The 20,766-nt window shown below is 45.0% G+C and overlaps 1 protein-coding gene and 1 long non-coding RNA gene across 2 annotated transcripts in view; one reads left to right on the forward strand and one right to left on the reverse strand.

Annotated features, from left to right (window-relative positions):
* LOC146796348 (villin-1-like) overlaps positions 1-4,716 on the reverse strand; it is a 289,009-nt gene extending 284,293 nt beyond the window's left edge. The window contains exon 1 of the mRNA XM_085628872.1: positions 4,372-4,716. The gene's annotated coding sequence lies outside the window, so the exon portion shown is untranslated. The remainder of the gene's footprint in view (positions 1-4,371) is intronic.
* On the forward strand, positions 4,618-18,175 carry LOC146796350 (uncharacterized). Its single transcript, XR_014969612.1, has 2 exons — positions 4,618-4,816; positions 14,690-18,175. It is a non-coding gene; the product is annotated as an uncharacterized LOC146796350 (long non-coding RNA).
* The last annotated feature ends 2,591 nt before the right edge of the window (positions 18,176-20,766 follow it).

The raw sequence follows: 20,766 nt of genomic DNA on the forward strand, positions 1-20,766 counted from the left end.
CCATTCACAATTTTCCGATTATTCTCTAAAGAGCTATAGACTGTATAGCAGGTCTGGGATTTGAAAATAATGAAATGTCGCGTATCATAACTGATTTTGGAGCGTGCTGAATGGGCCCCTGCTCCGGTCTGAAGGGACCCAATGCTCTCCAGCCACTGGGGTTTTCCCTGCGCTCACTAAGGCCAGTCCGGGCCTGCCCACAGCAAACTCGTTCTACTGGAAGCAGGAGAAAGCACTTAGGTACTCGAGGCACATTCCTTCCTTCCAAACAAAGGCGCTTTTGTCCTGCTCATTTTTCACTTGACTTCAGGTAACTGCGCATCATCGCCGTGCGTGCTATTTGACTACTTTATACCTTTTACCAGAGATTTTTTTCTGTTGCATATTCCAAGACAGAATACAAAATAAATATTACATTTGCCCTTTAGGCCAACTTTTGCATCTTTTTGATATCAACAAATGTGGATCTCCCTTCACTGTTGAAGATCATGTTGTGAAGTGGTTAAAATGTGTCCGGTTGTTTGTCACTGTGCGCGCAGGGCTGCGGTGAGCGGCTCGCGGATTGTCACGTGGGTGTCCCTCTGGAACACCTCGCAGGGCCCTCCAGGGCTTTCCGCTGCTGCTCGTGCGCACACACACCTTTCTAGTCTGCGGAGCACCTGCCGTGCTCACGACCCCGTCATCCCAGCAACGGTGTATTTTAGTGGGAAGCGGAAAACGAAAACAAAGTGGTAGAAGTCAGGGCTTTACGTGGGATGGAAAAACTGGGGGGGTCTCTCTCAAAGGGGCGTGGCCTGTGCAATTAAGGGCGTGGCTTAAAACACGTACGCTAAAGATCTATGCTTAGCATAGTGTGTCGTCCAACTGGAATTTTACTGCTTCTGTCATTGCATCCAGATATAAAACAACGTTATGTTACACCTAAAACAAGCCGGACTATTGGCTTTGCCAATGGTTGTTAGTTGCATAAGATAAATACACAACCGCTACGGCTTCGTTGTATATAGCAGTAAACATGCGTCAGTTCTAAAATGATGAGACTGTGAAAGAACTATAACATTACATCAAAGGCAGTGAAGTGTGCTACTGCTGCCGAGTTGAGATTTTTTCCCCCCCCTAAGGGTGAGGGCAAAAATGGAGAGCCCGACAGGGACCCGAATCAACACCTGCTTTTAAGAATTGCCCTTAGCAGCGGTACAAGTGTCTCGATATAATGGCACAGGAAGGGGTCACCCGCGTTGTATTCTGCCACAATATTGGCGTTTCAGTATTGACTTGCACTTATATCGACTACCAAAGCATCATGAAGGTAAATAGAGGCAAAGCTTAAAATAGTAAATCGATACTTTCCTATGTATGCTTTTCCACCTTGACAATAGGACTGTGGCTCGCACTGTGCAGCAGAGATGTGTGGCTCGACAGATATTCCTGATCTCGGTATTGTAACGCACAACCCCCAGCAAGCCAAGGATAATGTGGCTGCCATTTCTAAACTCATCTCGATGTCATAAACCAAAAGGGGTTGGCTACCAAAAATTGATGAGGGCCCCCAAAATGTCACTTGGGCTAGCTGTCCTGCAGATATGAAAAAGTCTTTGGTGGAAAGCGAGCCTGCGGAGGGTAACAGGTGTCCTAAACCACAGCCGCTACATTATACTTTGTTATGCACCTGGTGTTTAGCACAGATGCCACTTTGCCCAGCCAGTTGGCACACAAAAAAATGTCTTTAATGACAATGTCTCTATAGGCCGCTGAAGAATGGGAGGAGCGAGTGTCATACACAACAAGCGCTTGTCGTGGATGCAGGTGGGGGGCACTGGCGCTCCATTTTGGGGACCGGTGCTTACTTTTCATCATCAGACTTTGATCCAGAGCAAGAGAGAGAAAGGCAGAACTTGGACAAAAGGGGGCAAAAGAGAGAGAGAGAAAAAGCAGGAATGAGAAAGAACCTCGAAGAGTAAGATAAATAAACAGGATAAGTAGAGAGGTGGAAGAAGGGATGAAGAGGATAAATTAAGAGTAGGCAGCCCTGGGTGTCAGCAGTCCCGGCAACCAGGATCGTCGCTGGCACACTCCGATGAAAAACGTAGGTCCCCAGGGCTTATGTTTATTTACTGACTTTCTTTTTTTACATATTAAGCACTATGCACATGTCATCGGCTAGGTGGGAGCTCAAAGAGGCGAGTTGCTCACATGCAGCCCTAAATCAGCACCCACGTAGAGTTTGATGCAGACCAGCCCTATGATGTTATGACTAGCCCATTATATGCTACATAAAAACTCCAAATCAATAAATCAAAAAAAAAATTCACCGACTCATTAGCCCTCTTCTATGGATGCTATGGCAGCTTATTAAGTATTGTCATTACATTTTACTTTGTAAAACAGCCCAGAGAAGCAACAGTGGCGTCACTTTTGCACCACGTAAAGTGGTACATGCGTGACGCAAGGCTCTCAAAGATTTAAGAAGCCATGCAAAGCCACCCTCTGTGGTTCTGAATGGCCCCATAAATCAGGAGTAGGGCGACGCAGTGCAAATCGCTGTGTCACCTATCTCTGTGCCCAGGAGGCGTTCCGTGGACAGTTTGTGGTGGGTGTTCCCACGCAAAACCTATGGAATTTGACGCTGCCCCAGATTTAAAGTGATACAAAACTGGGGACGCGCCAAATCCGTATGCCTTGCGATCTGAGTCATAATGAGGGGAAATATGTTTATTTCTCCTCATTTGTTCCGCTTTCCATGTGTGCCGCATTCTGGAGCACACCTACAAAGAGGAAAACACCTCTCCAAATAGTTTTTGTGCAGGAAGGGGCTCATCCCTGCACAAATGATTCTGCCTGCAATGGAGGCACCCTTGCACCATGGTGCTAGGTATGTTGGCGCTAGACTGCTGAAACGGCACCACCACCAGCAGAAGGCCAGGAATGCACCATATTACTTAAATATGGTGTATTCCTGCCCTTTCACTTTGGCGCAGGCCAGCGCAGCAAGCTGCCTTGCTGCGCTGCTCTACGCTAAAATGCCATACACGAAGCCCGTTGTGTTTTACATGGACTATTCTCAGGGCTTTAAATGGGATGAAAAAACTTGGTTGAGTCTCTCAATAAGGTGTGACTTAAAACACTTCAGCTAAAAATCTGTGCTTACCATAGTGTGCCACCCAACTGGTATGTTGCAGCTTCTATCATTGCTTCGAGATGTATAATACAAAAAATATACAATACAAAAACAAGTAACCATACACCTACAACAAGTCAGGACTATTGGCTCTGTCAATAATCTTCGTTGTATATATATATATATAGAACATGCTGCAGCTCTTGTCTGTGGTGTAATGACTAAAGTCCTGTTCGTGTAGTTAGAGAAGCAGGTTGGAGTCTTGGCGTCGGCTCAACAACCTGTGATTCTGGGCAAATAACATAATCTCTCTGTGCGTTTAAAAAAAACTGAATATGTTCTTGTGTACGTAACTGGTGCTCTTATGTTCCAATACCTCCGGGTTAAGTTCGAGCTAAACAAAATTGCAAAACAAAAAAAGTTACATCAAAAGCAGCAAACTGCTGCAGAGTTGAGATTTTTTTTCCCACTCGGATGGGAGGGCAAACATGGAAAGCCCGATGGGGACCCGTCTCAGTACTTGCTTTTTAGAGCTGAAAGTGCTGAACACCGGCAGGACCCGGTCCACTTAAAGCCCTGACTATACTTACGGTCATATATATAACATGCTTAATCATGAAGGTATTTGCTTAAAAAAGACACACAAAAAAAATCCTAGCTTTCTACCACAGCCACATAAGATTCCCTCTTCGCTAGGCAAAAATAAAGACGCTTCACAAATTCTACACACCCGCAACTCCTTTAGGTACCCAACACTCCAGTGTTTGCCAGTGAAATTAATGTAGCATGCCCCTCTCTGGCACAATATATCTCCTGTAGGTAGGTTGCCGCAGCAGGAGCCTCGCCCAAGCCTCGCTGTCCGTAGTCAGGCATAAAAACCTCTAAACATGAATTTATACGATATATGACGCACCAACACAACACTGGCGTTGCTGTGTGATCACAGGAAAAAGGGCCGAACAACACAGGCATCAAAATAAAACGCAGACACATTAAATAGAGACACTAAAATTATCATGAGCATTTGCATTCGTCCGTGTGGACAAAAAGGATTCTCCTCTTGCGCGTCAAGTGTAAAAATCCAAATAATTCATGTTTTGGTTGCTTTAATCGGACTCTGTGACTGAAAAAGATCTGCCCAGATGCTGCACAGCTTTCAAAGCCAAGTTGACACAGAAAGGGTGACGACACTGTGTAAATAGTCGAGGAAAGGTTTTGGATAAGAAAAAACAAAGTAAAACACTGGAACTTACCTCGAATTACCGTGCGGCGCTGGAGGAGGCTTCGGTGATCTTCGGGAGCAGCCCAGTCAGTGATTCCCAGCGGAAGCCGAGCGTCTGCCTGCCAGACACCCACTTTGTTCCTGCTCGACTTGCGGCCACTGCCAGCCTCAGAGACCTGCAAGCGCGCGCCGCCCCGCGCGCCCCTCCTCCCGCTGTACCTGCAGGGAGGGCGGACACACCCTTCCCTTCGAGCCGACCGCGAGCGGAACTGCGCGCGGCAGAGCCAGGCCCAGCTGCCAGGCAGCGGCAGGGAGCAGAGGCCTGCTCCGGGAAAGGACGGCGATTATTCACTTACTGCGCGAACATGACTGTTCTGAAGTCGTGCTGAGCACCTGGGTGCCGAAGGAGCAGTGGCGACAGATTTATGAGGACCCTCAAGTGGAGGATAGGTTTGACACCACGTTACTAGTTGGATGTACGTTTTTAATTTGAGCCAATGGATACAGGTTGTGCCAGTGCTTGAAATGGAGAAATAGAAGTGTAGGTACTTTGTACCAGAGTACCTGCTTGTTTCTGAGAAGTGCCGGTACTCTCCATTTAAAAGTATTACGTCACTCTTGAGAAGTGCTGGTACTCTCCTTCTCAGAATAAAAAAGTGCCGGTACTCAGTACTGGACAGTACCGGCCCATTTAAAGCATGCTTGAAATGAAAAAATAGAAGTGCAGGTACTTTGTACCAGAGTACCTTCTTGTTTCTGAGAATTGGCGGTACTCTCCAATTAAAAGTATTATGTCACTCTTGAGAAGTGCCGGTACTTTCCCTTTCAAAATAAAAAAAGTGCCGGTACTCAGTACCAGACAGTACCGGCCCATTTCAAGCACTGGGTTGGGCCCACCGGCACTGGTATTTGGGACCCGGCACATATTGTACATCAAAAGGGTTTAATCTAGAGCAAGACAGAAAAGTACAACAAGCAATGGCATAGCCAATAGGTCTCGCCTTTGGGACCTTATAAGTGTTTAGCCAGAGATATTGGCTTTGCCTATGTCTTTAAGCTGTGCTGTAGAGAAGTCTGCAGCATGCTGAAAAGTTATAATAAAGAAGTGTCAGAAGCATTTTTGTTACATTATATATGACCAAGAAAGCATTATGTACAACTGAACGATACATGGAAACCCAGTTTTTACAATGCTGATGTCAGTTGCCTGAGTACATACATGTAAAAAACAAACAAACAAACTAAAAAGTTGACATTTGAATCCTAGGGTCAGAAATTGAATTGGGTTCATCATCAAGTGGACTGGAGCTGTTCAAAGTAGATTATTTGCCAGCTGTTGCAGATTTTAATGATGTATAGGCAGATTTCTAGAAGAGTTTCAAGACCATCGGTTATCTTGAATACAGGGGACGCGCTGATACTCTCACTGTGGGGACGCGCTGATACTCTCACTGTTGCTCTGCTGTCCATGAACCTGCCGTGAAGGGAACGGCCAGCGTTGGGGGCATTTCTGACTTTTCTCTCGACATCGCCGCCGTGAGGGGAACGGCCCTGAAAAGACTACCTCCCCCAGAGTTCCTAGCACCCGGCGCTTGCTGCAAACGTCATCACGCAGCGCCCGGGACTCATTTAAGGCCCTCAGCAGTCTCGCAGCGCGGGACGCGCGCGGGCAGCGCCCGGGCCAAGCCCGGGCCAAGGGCGGGCCCGTCCTAGCCCGTCAAGGACCGCTCGAGGCCGGGCTGGGCATACCCTCTGATATCTCTACTAACTTGTAAGTGTTGAAAGTGTTGGCCTTTCTTGCCATCTTACTCATCTGCATATTGCCTTTCCACTTTGCATTATTGGACCTACCTTGATTGGCTAAATTAGCAGCACCTGATTATCAGGATACATTTTGTCACTTCCTGTGGATTGTCTTGGGTGGGAGATAGGCCTGTTGTGGGCCAGTGACTGTGATTGGGAGCTACCTGGACTCTTACTGTGTGTGACATTGTTTCGCTTGGGGTCATTTATTTCTTTCCCCTTCTCTCGTAGTGGTCGCTTGCTTATTCAAGACACCATGGCTGAGAATCAAGAGTTTTCGTTATCTATAAAGCCTGGTGGTTTGGCTAAGGGCACATTGGACCGATATTTCTGTAAGGTCTCTACGGACCTAGAGAGGGAGGACATACTAGCTGAGCGAAGGGCTGAGCGCCGCCAGTCAATTGAGTGTCTGAAGAAAAGGCCCCCTACTGATTTTTTACAACAAGATACCCAGTCGGTTGTAAACCCGTCTAGCGATGATTTGATCTCACTAGATGGTGTCCCTGCACTTCTTCGGGAGTTATCTCCCCCATCTTCCCCACCTAATTCCCTGGATTCTACACACGTAATAACTATCTCTTGCTCGCGTGACTCTATGTCGGGAACAGAAGTGTTACCAATCTCCTCCCTGCCATTTAAAGAGCCTACTAAAAGGAAGACCAGACCTTTAGTGCAGTCTAAAGTTCCCGGCCCACCACCCAAGAAAAGGAGAAAGAAGGGCGGAGATGCATGTAGACCTAAAATTAGCCACACTGACTTTGGGAGAAGTGATATGACTATCACCAAACCTGTTGTTACTATCCCCAAAGCTCCCACGCTGCCTGTACAAACCACAAAGGTCATCTCGAATACTGTTCTAAACCTGGTGGAGGCAGGCACCCCCCAACATTGCCCTCCTAAGGAAATACAACTTAATGACCCCCTGGAAAGTATTGAGCACCTTATAAGGTCCTTCATTTTACCTATTATTGAGAGGTTAAAGAGGGTTGAGGAAAGACTGGGGAACATAGAATCGGCCATCAACTACAAAATGGGACAGAGCAGAGATATAGTATTGATGGACCATTCTCCCGCCGTAACCAAAATACCTTCATGTTCTGTCGCAGGAGAAGTTCCAGCTGGAGCTAGTGTAATGATTACTAGCGCTAAAGAGCTGCCCCAATTAACCCCTAAATCTGTAAGACATTTGGACGTACTAGCCCAAAATGAAACTCAGAGGGCTGGGGATAAACGAGATGGAAAAAATGTGGGCTTTAACGAGCGCGCGAGTCCCAGTGTTGCTAGGGGAAAAAATTTCAGGGAGCCCCAGGTTGAATTACCTCCTGAGGCAGTCCCCTATGTGGTAGTGTTGGCGAGAGTTCCTAAACTGCCTGATGGTAAGAGGGAGGGATTTGCTCAGCTTAAAAATAAGACTGTACATTGGCTGAGCCAAAATCGTCCACTCCCCCATATCATCAATGGCAAAATTCTCCACGTTCGCCGACTGGATTGGTTGGGAAGCAGGAAGAAGGATATTAAGGGGGATTTAATTCTTATTAACTTTAGGGACCCCGCGGCTGTAAGACATATCCTTAATTGGCCTGCAGAGACATTGGGTACTTCCATTACTCCCTTGGAGTTAACTTTTTTTTACCCCAGAAACCAAGGGAGTAGAACAAGATACATTGGGGTTCCTTCTTTTTCTTCGAATAATCCTCGGTTATTCCATAAAGAGTATAAAAGGTTCGAAAGTAATCCCAAACCAATGTTCCTTGATAGCATCCCAGGGTGGGACACTGTACTACCATGGAGCTATGGGAATCGTATTGGGAGGCAGGACCATTTGATCCCTCTTACACCACTGGATGTCTCGAATCGATATGAGGTTCTTTCGAATCTTGATGATTGCGATTGACAGATGAGACATACGACTAAACTTCCCCTTGTTGCTACCCAGTCTGACCCACTAGCACATCTCGGGCTGCTTCAAAGTGGTAATCCCGGACAAACTGAACGACAAAGCCCGTTGAAGAGGATCTTTACACCAGAACTACCTGTATCTCCCTCTACTCCATGCCCCCCTCTAGAATGTGTAACCAAACAGAGGGTGGATGCTGGTACCTTAACTTTGAGCTATCCCACCAACTTATTGGAACCCCAAATAACTAAGCAAACCTCCAACGTTGAAGGGATTAAAATCATCTCATGGAATGTGGCAGGCCTCAAAAATAAACTCCCCAACCCTGAGTGGGTTACATTTGTCTCCTCCTTTGATATCTGCATGCTGCAAGAAACCTGGATGCTTAAAGAGAGTGCGGCCCCGGGTTTTGCAACATTTGATATTTTAGCATGTAAGAGTGGTAGAGGAAGGCCATCGGGGGGGCTGTCTATATGGGTTGGCTCCCATTTGGGGATTAAGGCGAAGGATATTCCAACTGATTCTCGGGATGTACAACTTGTATTATTGGATGTAGTGAACGGCCCAAGTATTGCCCTGATAAATGTCTATTCAAGGCCTATTAAGAGGGGCCTTGAATCAAAGGCTATTAGTGTAATGTTTAAACTCTTACAGTCACTCGACTCCTCCACTGTGCTAATCCTGGGCGGGGATTTTAACTGCCACTTTGAGCCTCTTCTGGACCCAAATACGGGAGATCGTGATGAAGTAGATGTATTATGGAATATTCCTGACCCACTGGCCCCTTTGGTCAAGGTATGGACCCCCCTTGTCTTGCAATTGCAGTCAGTCTCCTTAGCTACATCACTGCGAGCATGCAATGGAAGGGTGATGCCAGATAGACCTGGTAAAGTAACATTTAATAGAGCAAATCATACCTCAACAATTGACTACATTTTTATTGAAGCCAGACATTGGGACAGGCTCCTTGAATTTGTGGTCATTGCGAGGTCTGATAGTGACCACAATGCTCTAGCCCTGACCCTTAAACCAGGAAGTTTTGGACTTAAAAATCCTGCTCCGGGTGACCATCTTGTGATTGATCCATTGGCAATCACAAATTGTAGAAGGAGAGTAAAGTGGCCAGAACTTCAAATGTCCATTAGTAAGCTGGCGGAGTTGTATGGAATAATAATACCATTCATAGAAGAGATGGGGAAAGTCGGGCCTCTAGGTAGCCCTACAGATATCCATGGTAATCTGGTTATTGCATTAAAGGACACTCTGTATCCAGTTAAAAGGGTTAAACAGTCCCGGGCCTTAATAGCTAGGTGGTTCAATAAAACCTGCCGCACAGCCAAAAAGGATTTGCTGATTGCAATAAAAACTAAGGACAGGGAGCAAATTAGAGCAAATCGTTCTTTGTATAAAAAGGCAATAAGCGAAACGAAGAAGGAAGGGGAGGCTGTACTGTGGGAAGAGTTGGGACGTGCGCTTAGTTGTAAGGATATAAAATCCTTTTGGACTATTGTTGCAACTGGAGTTGGTGGGCATTCCCACGCCCCTGCCCCTAACATAGCTGCTTCAATTTGGGAACGTCATTTTAGTGATCTTTATGGCGCGAGCAATCTTGATAGCCTGTCCATTGATACCCCAGATTTTTTACCAGTCCCAGGGTGCTATGTTCCACCTGAACTCTTCACTTTGGTTGAGGTGGAAACAGCAATCGGAAAAATGCTCCCAAATAAGGCTCCAGGCCTGGATAAATTGCCAGGGGACCTATTTAGGGATCAACCAAAGATATGGGCACCGTACTTAGCTGTCCTGTTTAATCGTATCTTACAGGGGAGTGAAGTACCTTACACCTGGCTTGGGGCCGAAATAGTACCCGTTTTTAAAAAGGGCTGTCCATTAACCCCCTCCAATTATAGGCCTATCAGCCTTATTGACACCTCACAAAAATTAATGGGGAGGGTTCTTTTGGACAGGGTCTTGGGATGGATTGAGGAGAATGGGATTCTTTCCACACTCCAGGGAGGCTTCAGGGCTGGTACTTCTACCCTAGATCAGATTTTTCGCCTGCAGGTCCTGTACTGGAAAACAGCTTTGGTTGAGGGTGGCAGCCTCTACCTAGTGTTCGTGGACCTGCGGGCGGCATTTGATCTAGTCCCACGAACTAAATTGTGGCAAGTATTGGCAGAACTGGGCCTCCCACCTTATTTATTGGCCGTCCTAATTAGGCTCCATAACAACAATTTCGCCCAAGTAAGGTGTGGTAAGCATGGTGAGCTTACTGAACGTTTCCCTGTTCAAAAAGGTGTTCGCCAAGGTTGTTGCCTTGCTCCGACATTATTCAGCCTTTATATTAATGGTCTTGTTGACCACCTAAATCGTGTGGTAGACAATGACGCTCCTAAACTGGTGTCAGGTTGTGTGCCCGCATTGATGTTTGCAGACGATACTTTGTTGTTGTCAAAAACGTCATCGGGCATACAAAACATACTGAATGGTTTTGCGAGGTTTTGTGAGCTAAGAGGACTTGAAATAAACCTGGGGAAAACAAAATATATGATTTTTAACCCCCCTAACCCCCCTAAGCGGGTGCGTCCAAACCCAGTTTTATTTGATATTCCCCTTGAAAGGGTTAAAACTTTTGTTTATTTGGGCGTTATGCTAACGGAGAACTTTAGCTGGAATTCCCAAATTGCTAAGTCCACGCTCAAACTTGCCCAATTGACAGGGGGTTTAAATAAAGTTTTTAAAAAATCAAATTTTAAACCTGTCTCCCCTGCCCTTGAAATTTATTGTCGACAGGCAAGAGTGGCCGTAATCTATGGGGCTGAACTTTGGGGGCATAAGCAGACAGTGTCTCTCCTCAAGGTCGAGCAGTCTTTCCTAAGATCCCTTTTAGGGCTTCCTTCTAGCACTCCGCTGATCCCCCTTAGGCTTGATCTTGGGCTAGTCCCAATAGAGGAGATCATCAGTGCGAGACCAATTTTGTATTGGAAGAGGCTGTGGTCAGTGCCTGAACTGACCTCCTATAGGTCAGAATTTGCAAAGATCTGGCCTGCTCTTAAATATAAAGAGATCCCCTGGCTTACACATATTAATGAAGGTTGTACCCAATTAGGACTCCCGGATTTGTGGGCAAACCCGGAAGCAAGTTGCCCTGGGATAACAAGGAAAAAGCTTCTTGCCCTGATATCTATTAAGAATTTTTCTTCCTTTTCGAGCTCTTCAGCTTTGGGTAGGTTGTCCTTAGAATTCCTCATGGTTAAGCAAGATCCCAAACTAGAGGAATTCATGGATCAAATAGAACCCCCATTGGCACGAAAATTGTATATCCAGCTAAGATTTGGCACTTTACCGGTTCGGTCCTTTTCGTCTAAGTGGCAGACTCAAAACCAGGAAAGTTGTCCTGCCTGTAATTATAAAACAGAGTCTGTTGCACATGTACTACTTTTTTGTCCAGCCTATTACGCAATCAGGAAATGTTGGTTGACTCCTATTTGTAGGAATTTGGGATTTCGCCACTTTAAACAGGCTTGCAGGTCACTAATCTATGATACTCATCCCAACATTGTTTTTGCTGTATCCCGCTATTTGCACAGTATGTGGCGTAGGAGACAAACTTTCTTAATCTAATTATCTTTGTATGATAACTTCAAGTTTAATTCTTTTTAACTTTTTTAACTTTATATGTATATTTATTGTTTTATCATGTCCTTGTAATTGTTGATGTACGTACGTGCACTTTTATGGTCGTTCGACCGAAATAAAGTTATCACTGACACTGACTGAATACAGGATAGCAAGGTCAATACTGCCTGCTCTCATTTGTAAGTTGACCCACCTCCTGTATTGAACTTCAGAAAAGTGGATGGAACCTTTTCTAAAGAAAGTGAGTGAGAGAGTGTGTGAGAGAGAGAGAGAGAGAGAGAGAGAGAGTAGCCCGAACTGCTTTTGCACTCTGGGGCACACCGCCTCACTTCGCCTTAGCTCGGACTGCTCGTAAAACAGCAAACAACTTGTTATGGTCACCAAGCGTCGTCAACCAGTGGCGACTGGTGGAATTTAAAAGTGGTGAGATTAAACAGTTTGACTCAAGCAAAACACGCTAGCTAATGCGGAGAACCAACCATAGTTAAACGAGGAGGTGCCAGGGGAGTTGCTTCTCTGACACTCGGCACCGCTCTGCCTTTAACCACGTTCTCGTTGCTCTTTGGTGCGGGGGGCGTTCTAGCCTTAAATTAATCTCGTTACACTGCTACCGGAGGCGCTCTGGCGCCTGGTTCAGTCTTGTTGCCCATGCAACGAGGGTGTGTCTACATCTCGCTGATGACAAATACAGCAGCTGAGATTATGATGGCCGGCAAGAGACCGGCAACAGATTGTAAGAGACAGCTGGCCAGTGTAGGGGGCTAGAGGAGTAGCGGCTCCGAACGAGACTGACAAGGAAGACCTCAGCACACACACACTGACATTCTGTCACTCAGAACTGAGGCACTCTCCTGCACAGAGACCTCAAACACACACCTCTCAATTCAGATACCAGGTTTCCAAAGGTGCCATAACACACTCAATTAGAAAAGAGACATCTGCATTGAGAGGCCACCAGACACAGTCACCTTCCTACCACGAGATGCCCCAGTACAGACCTTCTCAACCCCCGGCTCAGAGACTAAGGGTTGCAAAGAAACCCTAGTAAACACCCCTCATAAAACACAGTCCAATATGGGGGATGGGCAAGAGATGAGAGACGTGCAAGCGAGAGGGGGAAACATAGACGGGAGAGCGGAGCCGTGGGCGAGGTTAGAGAGACGAGGCTAAGAGAGAGACCCTGAGTGACAGGGAAATGAACAAAGTTGAGGGAGGGAGATGGGTGAGAGGGCAGTTGTGTAAAACAGAAAACAGATGTGGTAGAGTGAAGAAATGTGGGATACTAAATCAAAAGTGGTTTTGTAATGTCAACTCCCACGGCGTTTTGCTCTCGGGAGCAAGCAGCGGCGCGCAGGGCAGCAGCTGCATTCCTGTGCCCAGTCCCACCACTCTCTTGTTTGATTATCCCATGACAAGAGGAGTGGTGAGGCAGGCACAGGAACGCAGCTGCCACCCTGCGCCCCGCTGCTCACTCCAGAGAGCAAAACGCCATGGGAGTGATCGCACGCAAATGGCTTTGGCCATTTGCGTGCTTTCATTATTGAAAGACACACGCAAAGGCCAATCCAATGTGTGGGAGGAGTAAGACCCACACTGAGAAGTTTCGGGTAAGTTCAGAGTGCTCACAAGACGCCTCCCATAGAGCAGCGCATGCTCGCTGCGCTAGGCTCGACCTAAAAAGGTCAAACTGTGACAAAGAGAGAAAGCAGGGATGAAAAACAGCCTGAGTGAGAAACTGAGATAAAAGAGCCGTAAGTGTCCAGTGGTGTATAAAAGAGGCATGAGACGAAAGTAAGACTGCATAGTCTATTTGTAGCACCAGCCGCGTATTCTGAGCTAAACTTTAGACCTAGCACTTATTGTTTAACAAATTGCGTTCTGCATGGCTGGTATTTATTTTTTAATGGAAAGACCAGTTAATAAAACAATAGAAAGATCATCAAAAACAGTGTTAGGACTTTATAAAGTACCCTTCCAGTATGACAGGAAACTATGTCACATGCCCTACAGTATTGCAAAGAACTACGCAGCGGAGGCTCCTGTGCTAAGGCGGAATAGTGTCACCCCACTGCTCTGTGAGCAGGTCAAAAAGGAAAAATAAAATGATAATGCATTGTTAATATCATTTTATTTTTCCGTTCTGGCTCAGCTGGTTGAGGGCGGGATTGGGCAGCGGTGTTACAGAGGAGCAGGGATAGGAGTGTTGGCACCCGCTTAAGTGCACATGACAGCTTGTCCGGCCCTCTTGGGCCTGCCAAACAGTCATGCGCTCTTAGCATGTTCTCCATCAGGCTGTATTGCACAGCCTGGGTGGAGAACATGCATAGCCTGTTAGTCCCCGTCTGAGCTCCGAACCACGGCGCTCAGACCAATCACAATGCTGCTCTAAGGCAGCGTCGTGATTGGCTAGGGGAGTCTGTGTGCTTCCTTCCCCTGGAGTCCTGGCAGCGGCTGAAGAGGACTGAGAGGAGGAGGCTGACCAGCAGGTAAGTGATTTACATTTTTTTTTGATTCGCTCCTCTCCCCGCCCGCGACCCGCTCCACCACCCCCATTAAGTAGCAGCTGCCACTGAGTCTGGAACTACACCACTTTGTGTAGGAAGCTGGCGCTCTATTAGAGTACTAAAACGAAGTACACTGTGCAGACCGTCCAGTGGATCCCTTACTGGTACACAGGGATTAAAGTAGTTAACCCTGATGCTCTTTTTGTGGTAGTGTAGGTGAGCAGTTAGGCTCATCAGAGAGTAGTGCTAAGCATTTGTTGTACTCACAGAAGCAATAAATGAGACACACACTCAAGAATATATCCGAGACTAATTTATAAAAAATTGATTTTTATGTATTTTTTAAGACCAACAAATTTCAATCTACAGTAAGTAATTTAGGAGTTATGATTTTCAAGAGTTCGGAAAATAGATCACTTTTGTGCGCTATTAAGCACCATTGAAGTCAACGGGGAAAAGCAGAAACATGAATATAAAATTAAGCAATGTTTTCCCTCTTGTTTTAGGTCGATAGCAGGACCATGTCCAGAGTTCCATCAGCAAAGGATCGGGAGCGTCCCAGATTCGGCGGGGAGCAGGGTGCCGAAGGTGTCGGAAGCTGGTGCAGTACGACGAAGAGGGCCACCTGGACATATAGTTAAATTGGATGGCATATGATGGAAGACAATTAAGAACATGGTAGTATCCTCTAGCATACCTGACAACCTGAATACTTTATAACAATGACTAGATATGATGAGATATGGAAGCGCACACTGGCATTGACTGTCATATGACGAAGGATACCCGTGCAAAGGTTAATATTTGTCACATAATGGGGTACCTGGGACAACATTAGCAATAAATGGCATATGTCTGTTTACTAAAAATGAATTCATTATATTGGTAAACAAAACCTGATGATTGTCTGATCGGTTTGACTTTGTTGAATCCAAACAAAATTCCTGTAAATTTACCTATTTACTGATCCTACTGCTGCTTAACAATGTTTGCCTAAACAAACGTTGTAAACTTCGAATTATAATTGTAATACTGTCTTTCGAATCTTTAATAACTGGGACATTTGTAAAGCACTCTGATGCCCTTTGTGTAGTATATAAAACTGCAAGAAAATATATAAAATACTCTTCTTTAGACTTGTATATAGTAATATCTAGATAAGAAGTTGGTAATGAATGGACAGAATTGCAAAGTGATTATTGTAGGTGCCTTGTCCATCACAAGAAGAAGCGTCTGTTTTAATAAAGCCCCTTTGGAAGATTAAAGCATTTTGATGAACTGGGGATTAGGTATGTCGCTAATGGGCCGTGGCGTCCCCATGTAGGTAAATGTGCAAGTTCAGTAGCTCAGTTTTGTAGGAGGGAGGGTTGGCATACATGGGAATGCCAAGGCTGTAATTGGCATGGAGCCCTAATGTGGGCACTTGCACACTGCCATCAGAATAGTGTGACTGAAAAGCGCTTCTTGTAAAAGCTGCCTCATCAAGCTCCACCCAAGCATACACGATATATTTTTTAATTTGGACTTGGGTTTGGGACCTGTTAAAGTGCATGCAACCCTTTTGAAGTGCATGTAACCCATAAAACCAGGCCTGTTTTAGATTAGTCTCCGGGTAAACTTGCATGCTATTATCTATCTACAGCACATCGGAAACTGTGTACTATACAACATGCCAGGTCCCAGCTCTGGCATATCGAAAGGTTGGTTGAAAATATGGAGCTTGGGTACATATGACATTCACCGGAGAACATGGTATCCTGAGATGAGGCCCACGTCCAAATGGCATGCTGCAGTATGTGAGGCAAAATCAGCACTTATAGGCTGTACAGTCTAATTGGAGAGGGCATTTCCCCAATTTAAGATGACTGAGGTCCTGATTTAGATCTTGGCGGACGGGTTACTGCATCACAACGGTGATGGATATCCCATCTGCCGGAATTTATATCCCATAGGATATAATGGGATTTATGTGCCGGCAGATGGGATCTCTGTCCCCTTTTGTGACGGAGTAACCTGTCTGCCAAGATCTAAATCAGGCCCTAAGTCTTTGGAATTGGTGCCCAGAGTAGTGGAGCTGCTTTATATCTGGTGCAGGTGCTGTGTCCTTCCTCTTGCGCAGTGGATCTCAAACTGTGCGCTGTGGCTTACTGGGGAGCCGTCAAACCTAGCCAGGGGAGCCGCGTACCAAGCGCTTTAATGCATTTAATGTTGAAGGGTCTGTTGGCTTTAGTTAAACTAATTAGACTTAAATGCATGATGTCGATGATATGTAAGTGATATGCCTAAAGCCGAAGTGTAAACGTAGTGCTTAATTGATGGCATGTCGAGGGAAATGACCTCCATATTTCACTGCATTCCCACGTTCCAACACTCCCAAAGTAAGCGGAAGGTGCCTGATTTATTTTGTTAGACTCGTTAATAGTTTTGTTTTTTCCAAGTGCATTTTACACCAATGCAAGTTATCAGGAGAGTACAGTTGTCCTGTCTATTAAACACACTAAGTATTATTAAGTATTGACATTTGTACTTGAACCATAGGTACTTCCAGTACACATTTCTTTCAGTACACACACATTTCCAGACAGGCCTACTCTCTCCTTGAGCATAGGGAAGTAAAACACCATATACAGCATATGCCAACATTTGGAAGCAAGACAAAGAGACGTTTAAAAAAAAAAGAATAAGAGGCATTTATTTTACTTGCATTGATTTGGAGGCAATTTTAGGGAGTAGACAGCAAAAATAAAGCTGTATGTGGTATATAAAATCGTGAGTCGCCCTGCTGAGACAGGTGTGTTGGCACGTATGACATGGGTAGAAATGGAAGTGCATGCAAATTTTCTTCAAGCGCAGAAGAACTTTGGCAATGGGGCCTACATGCATAGGGGTGCTATCTAGCGCTGCCAGTGCGATAAAAAAGTTTGGGAGGGTACTCTAAAAAAGGCATGGGCAAAGAAGTGTAACTAGGAATATTTTATTGGAGGCGCCGCCTTAGTACTACTAAACACCCTGCGTATATGACTATAAAACCTTCATCAGCTTCATCCCAATTATTTTCAGAGAGAAAAATCCAAGTACTCCTGAGGCTGGGCTTACATTCCCCCCGCCCTTCAAAAAAAAAGTAACAGTGGGGAGCCATGGTCAATGGCCAATGGGTCAAGGGAGACGCGAGTTGAAAAAGTTTGGAAACCACTGCTCTAGCGGCTTGGACATCCTCCTCTGCTCATGATTTGAAGGCTTTCTTTTATTTCTAGGTACCCTGCTCCTAATTCGATGGCTTTCAAGGAGCATTTCAATCTCACTGTATTTTGATTGGATAAATTATATCCTTCCACTGCTGATATCCGTACCTTCCATTGCAGTGTGTAAGGGACTATTTTCTCTTGCTCTCTCTATCTCTCCCTTCTTTGCCCTTTTCAAATGATTGTTCTTTTGCATTTAGAAAAAACATTCCACACATACAGGGGACATCTGGAGATAAAGAAGCATTGGCATAGCTGATAGGTCTGCGGCCTGCTGTCACAGACGAGACCTAAGTGCTTTGTCCAGGCAAAGGAGGTGCCAGTTACCCTGCTTCATAAGCTGATAAGTACTGTAAAGGTAACTAGTCTACTTCTTCAGTGGACAGATAAACATATTAATCAGTACCTTGTGTCTCAGTTTCTGTTCAGTGCAAGGAAATTAAGACTGGGTGCAATATCTAATGTGTAGGGAAATAAGCAAGACGGGAATGAGCTATTGTTTTCATATTATTGTATTATTTGTACGTCTTACTAAGAACAAAAATGTATGTATTTTATGCAATTTAATTGTGATTTTTGCACTGGTATTTTCTATATATAATTCGGTGTAAATAATATATGCACACTGTGATGGCTATACTCAAAACACATTTTTAATTTTTTTATTTAAAAAGTCACTGTCACTGAAATTCTTTATGTGTACCTAACCTTTGGGAAAATTGTGGGCATATGTTAAACACGTTTGCAGTATTTTTGTCAGTTGTGTGATTTTTTTGTATTATGTGACTGGCTAATTCTTTCTTCATAGCTGTGTATTTGAAGTGTTGACTCTTAGTGACATCGATCACAGATAACATCCAAAAATTAGGCCTAATTCACAACCATTTTGTGTGTTTAAGTGTCACTTAAACACATAAGGTGATATAAGTTTCACACAAACACATAAGATGATCTTGAAGTCACAAAATCATTTTACACACTCATAATGTTGGCCTCCACTTTATATTATGCAAGTGTAAATTCCACACTAGAAGAGCTTTCAAAGGCGTTGTTTGCCTTTAAAGCTTTAACCTCAACAAACACATGAATTTGTAGATATTCATCAAATCCTCTCCTACCAGTTCTCACCATGAAAATAATTCAGATATTCCTTTCAAATAGAGGAGTGAACCCCTTTTTCTTGAGGCAGAGGGCCACAGAACACCCTCAAAATATATAGTGGTGTGGGGAAAGGACTACTTACACTGGAAATATATTTTCCCTGTGGAGAAAAATTGTTTATGGCCTTGGACAAGGATGTTAGATTTTGCTGTAACTTACTCTTTGGGCGCTCCTGGATCAATCCAGTAGCAATTAAGGAGTACTGCAAAAAGTAACTCACGCCTACAAACAGCAAAATGTTTGTGAACCTGACCCACAGAGTGTTTGTACAATGTGAACATTAACAATTTTTTAATGCCTGCACCAAAGCGAGAAAAGACTTTTTGTCTAGGTTTGTGCCAGGAAAGATATGATTGGCTGATGCAAAACTTGAGATGTAACCTCAGAATGTTTGGTGAATTTCAAAAATGTGTAAAACTACGTCCATGTGAGAGCAAACTTCACTGGTTATTGTTTTATGAATCTTGGCCACACAAATGTGTGACCTATGCATTTGGTGACTTGAAATTATTTTGCCACATATCGGGCATTCATATATTGGGCAGTGCAAGTGCCTGGCCTCCAGCATGCCTGACTAGCAGAACCTGTCCACGCTGGAAGATCCCTACCCTCCAGGAACAGCTGGTTGAGTCACTACCCAGCCCTTAAGACTCTTCCTGTAAACACAGGTTTAGCAAGTGCGCCGGAGACACTTACAGAGCCTTCTGCTAGCCCAGGGGTTAATTCCTTCATTCTTGCAGAGCCTCGCCCAGGGTGGGAGCAACATTACATTAACAGTAAAAGTCTGTAAGTGCGAGTCGAAATCTTTTTTAAACATTTTTTATTGGGGTTTTCAAAGTTGTACAATATTCCATATAATTGCAGAGTAATGGAAAGCAGCAAGGCTTGTAATAAAGAAAACAAAAACAAAAATAGGGAGGGGAACGGGGGAAACAATGGAGTCACATGTGCAAGCTTTAACCCAACATCACATCTTGACAGAAATATGAGGACAGTCATTGATATTATGAACAGAGGCCAGCCGCGGGCTGCGCAGGTAACAGCGGCGAGGCGGTTTAATTTTCCCTCGTCATCGTCCCTCGAAATACCCCCCACCCGACCCCACTGCCCAACCGCTGTTACCTGCACGGACCGCGGCTGACAGAGGCACAATCTCACATAGATCTCTAATACGACAGAGTATCGAAATATGGCTTTCAGATCATGAACATTTATTAGCAACAGGTAGCATTCATTTTTAATGGTTGTAAGAGAATCGTCAGCCACGTTAACATCGTAGGCGTTGAGCGTGCAAGACATATCAAGATATGGAGCCCACATATCTTTAGGTCTGGATGCAAGGGGCATTAGCTACCAATAAGTAGACAATTGCTCCTGACGAAATGTGATATAATTTACTCACGCATGGGTTAAAGGTGCAGAGCATTAGTCCCAATGTGTGGCCACTCTGCGCTTTGCCAACAACAGCACAGCAAGGAGGCGGCGATCTGCAGGGGAAGCTTCTTTTATATAGCCCAGTATTCCCACCAGAGGCACACCCCTCTATTCCCTCCCAGTGATGTCCCGAATAGTGTCATACACCTTATCCCAATATCTTGCCATCAGCGGGCATTGCCACACTAAATGAAGGAATGTGGCTTGCGGTGTATGGCATCTCCAGCAATTAGTGTGTGCTCTGAGACCCATGTCCAAGATCTGAAGTGGGGTTTGTTACATTCGATGTAGGAACTTGAAGTGAATGAGACGTGGCCTGCAATTAGGGGAATGGTGTATCAACTGGCCGCAGCAGCAGAGCCACTTCTCATCCGTGACAGGTGGTTCCAAAATCGAGTTCCAACTCTCCAGTGATCTTGGTTTAATTTTCAGCGATGTCCGCTGTGTGATATTGTAATGGCGCATAATTAGCTTACATGTAGATGGGTCGGTTAGTATGTGTTCTAGTGGGGTGAGAGTAGGAGGTGGATTCAGAAATGTATTATGTAACTTGCGGCACATAGCACACAGTTGATAGTATAAAAGAGTGTTCGAAAGGTTTGGAAGTTTGTCTCCCCTGGATTGTGGTGGAGCAATAAATTCTTCTCCAGAATATAGGTCGAATGTTGTAATGTTGAGTCTGCACGCCTGCCTAATTGCTCCGCCGTCCTTCACCGGGGGAAGATGGGGATTTTGTGCAAGTGGAA

Source organism: Triturus cristatus, chromosome 10, assembly GCF_964204655.1.
Source record: "Triturus cristatus chromosome 10, aTriCri1.1, whole genome shotgun sequence".
Taxonomy (NCBI): Eukaryota; Metazoa; Chordata; class Amphibia; order Caudata; family Salamandridae; genus Triturus; species Triturus cristatus.